Below are 3,458 nucleotides of genomic sequence, written 5' to 3' on the forward strand. Positions count from 1 at the left end.
CCCACGCTACGCTGACTGGTCTATTTTACCCTGTGGGAGGCGATTGAATCCATCGTGTAATATTTCTGAGATAAAAAAGGGCAAATGAGGTAGGTTGTCCACACAGATGGATAGAGAGAGAGAGAGAGAGAGTGTGTGTGTGTGTGTGTGTATGTATATATATGGAGAGAGAGAGAAAGAAAGAGACAGACAAACAGACACAAAGCTTCATGAATGAAGAAATGAGAAAAGGAGAAACACTCGCCCCAAAGCGTCTGCATGGCCTTGAGCAATACGGATTATTTATTCGTTATGTAAATATCTGCCTTGATCACAAAGTCGCCCATTAGCCAGCCATGAGACATTAATAATAACACAAAAAAGGGGTGACAATTTATTTTCTAATTCTTCCTTAATATGTTTGAGAGGAGAGGGAGGAGAAGAGAATGGGAAAGAGAAAATTTGAGAGAGAGAGAGAGGGGGGGGAGAGGGAGAGGGTGAGGGAAAGATATATAGATAAATAGACAGATAGATAGTTAAATAGATAGATAGATAGATAGATAGAGATAGAGTGAGGAGAGAGAGAGAGTGAGGAGAGAGTGAGGAGAGAGTGAGGAGAGAGTGAGGAGAGAGTGAGGAGAGAGAGAGAGAGAGAGAGAGAGAGAGAGAGAGAGAGAGAGAGAGAGAGAGAGAGAGAGAGAGAGAGAGAGAGAGAGAGAGAGAGAATGAGAGAGAGGGAGAGAGAGAATGAGAGAGATGGTGAAAGGGAGTGAGAGGGAGAGAGGGAGGGAGGGAAGGAAAGGACAGGGGAAAGAGGGAAGGAGGAAAGGAAAGAGGGAGGGAGGAAAGGAAAGAGGGAGAGAGAATGAGAGAGAGATATAGAGATAGGGAAAATGGGTGAGATAGATAGACAGTTAAATAACTAAATAGGGAGAGCGAGAGAAAGGTAAATGCAAGACATAGAAGACAAAGAAAGACGCTACAGAGACAAGCAAGGTAAACCAAGGCAAAGCAATGCAAGGAAAAGCAAGCAAGGCACACGGCGTCATACTAAGACAAAGTAAGCAAACCAAAGCAAGCCAAGTCAAGTCTAAGCAAACCAAAGCAAGCCAAGTCAAGTCAAAGCAATCCAAAGCAAGCCAAGTCAAGTCAAAGCAAACCAAAGCAAGCCAAGTCAAGTCTAAGTAAACCAAAGCAAGCCAAAACAAGTCAAAGCAAACCAAAGCAAGCCAAGTCAAGTCAAAGCAAACCAAAGCAAGCTAAGACAAGTCCAAGCAAACCAAAGCAAGCCAAGTCAAGTCAAAGCAAACGAAAACAAGCCAAGTCAAGTCAAAGCAAACCAAAGCAAGCCAAGTCAAGTCAAAGCAAACCAAAACAAGCCAAGTCAAGTCAAAGCAAACCAAAGCAAGCTAAGACAAGTCCAAGCAAACCAAAGCAAGCCAAGTCAAGTCTAAGCAAACTAAAGCAAGCCAAGTCAAGTCAAAGCAAACCAAAGCAAGCCAAGTCAAGTCAAAGCAAACCAAAGCAAAGCAAGGCAAGACAAGAGCTTGGCCGAGGGTCACGTGGCCGGCCGAGACAACCCCAGGGTACTGTATGAGTGAGGAACTTTTGCCGGGGGGGGGGGGGCAAAATAGGAGGAGGAGAAGGGGGGCGGGGAGGGGGAGTGGGAGGATGAGGAGGGGGAGGAGGAGGAGGAAGAGGAGGAAGAGGTGGGAGAGGAGGAGGAGGAGGAGGAGGAGGAAGGGATGGAGAAGGAGCAGGAGGAGAGAAGGAGGAGGAGGAAGAAGAGGAGGAGGAGGAGTAGGAAGAGGAGGAGGAGGAGGAGGAGGAGGAGGAAAAGGAGGATGGGGAGAAAGAGGAAGATGAGGAGCAGGAGGAGGAGGAGCAGGAGGAGGAGGATGAGGAAGAGGAGGAGGAGGAGGAGTTGGAGAAGGAGAAGGAGAAGAAGAAGGAGGAGGAGGAGGAGGAAGAGGAAGAGGAGGGGGAGGAGGAAGAGGAAGAGGAGGAGGAGGAGGAGGAGGAGGAGGAGGAGGAGGAGGAGGAGGAGGAGGAGGAGGAGAAGGAGAAGGAGAAGGAGAAGAAGAAGGAGAGGGAGGAGGAGGAGGAGAAGTAGGAGGAGAATGGGGAGGGGGAGGGGGAGGGGGAGGGACACCAGCAGCTGGAATAAGGCCTTGCTTCTGCCAAGTTCTCCCCCCCCCCCCCCTTCGCTCTCTCACTCAGTTTATCGTCCAGCTCCCTCTCTCACTGCACATTTTTTTCTCTTCGTCATTTTCCATTTTTCTCTCCCTCTCCTTCCCTTCATTTTCTGTTTCTCTATCCCTATTCCCCCTGCGTATTTCATTCAAGTTGTTTTCCATTATCCCTTCACCTTATTTACCCATTTATCTTATATTTCTATCGCTTATTCTTCTTCTCTTTGCTCCAGTATTATCTGCCCGTATTCATTCTTCTTACAATTTCACTTTCGTTCATCTACTCACAAAACCACTTTCTCTTTTTCCTCGGTCTTTTCTTAGGCTCGTTGCCCATGCTTTATCTTTCGTGTGCTGTGTCCTTTTCTCCCTGGTAGCTTAACTAATCTTATTCTGGGGCTCATTCTATCTCTGACTGCATGCTATGTATTTCTAATTCTAACTCTTTCTTATACTAGTTATTATCCCCTTCTCTCGTCCTCTCGTTCTTTTGTTCTCTCTCTCTCTCCCTCCTGTTCTTGTGTTGTCTCTCTTCTCTCCCTTTCCATTCTCTCTCCCTCTCCCTCGCGTTCTGCCTCTCTCTCTTCTCTCTCATTCAGTTCTCTCTCCCTCTCCCTCGTGTTCTGCCTCCCTCTCTTCTCTCTCATTCAGTTCTCTCTCCCTCTCTCCGTCCCTGATTCATCGCTTGCACTTCTCTACACTGTATCTTTTTTCGACCAGTCACCAGGACAGGACCTGGCCAGCGTCACCTCCTCGCTGACAACCAGTCCCTCTCTGCGGGCACACTCCACCTGTCGTGAGTGGCCCTCCGGCTCCCGTCCTCGACTCCGTTAACACTTTCGTAAACAACACGGCTACAGTAATCACTATTGTGTGCTTTATTCCCACACTACAGCACGTTCTCTGTTCTTTTATTTGTGGTGTGTCTTAGCGAAGCACTTTCGAGCATGTATCCGTGTGACTTTGGTTTTGTAAAATGTTTCAGTACAGCGGTCCGGCGCGCGTCCTTCCCGTCCAAGGTTACAGCGCGTTTCCTGGATGTTGGTCACTAAAACCGCCTCTCGTGCACCGCCGGTATCCGTTGCACGTGCACGACGCGCGAGAACACGTGTAGGTGCCGTGGCAAGCAGTGGTACGTGAAGGAGCCCGTCCTTCCATCCGTAAGACGACGGACGCACGCACGCCCCGACACACGCACGCACGCACACACGTACCAGAGGTAAGCACGGCCTTCGTAGCGGACTGGCCCCTTGCTCACTCGGCGAGGCTCCCGCGCTCCTGACACCC

The 3,458-nt window shown here is 49.2% G+C and overlaps 1 protein-coding gene across 1 annotated transcript in view; it reads right to left on the reverse strand.

Moving 5' to 3' along the window:
- LOC125047956 (protein spaetzle 3-like) overlaps window positions 1–3,446 on the reverse strand; it is a 42,854-nt gene extending 39,408 nt beyond the window's left edge. Inside the window, exon 1 of the mRNA XM_047646502.1 lies at window positions 3,386–3,446. The gene's annotated coding sequence lies outside the window, so the exon portion shown is untranslated. The remainder of the gene's footprint in view (window positions 1–3,385) is intronic.
- Between the last annotated feature and the right edge of the window lie 12 nt (window positions 3,447–3,458).

Source organism: Penaeus chinensis, chromosome 42 (genome assembly GCF_019202785.1).
Source record: "Penaeus chinensis breed Huanghai No. 1 chromosome 42, ASM1920278v2, whole genome shotgun sequence".
Taxonomy (NCBI): domain Eukaryota; kingdom Metazoa; phylum Arthropoda; class Malacostraca; order Decapoda; family Penaeidae; genus Penaeus; species Penaeus chinensis.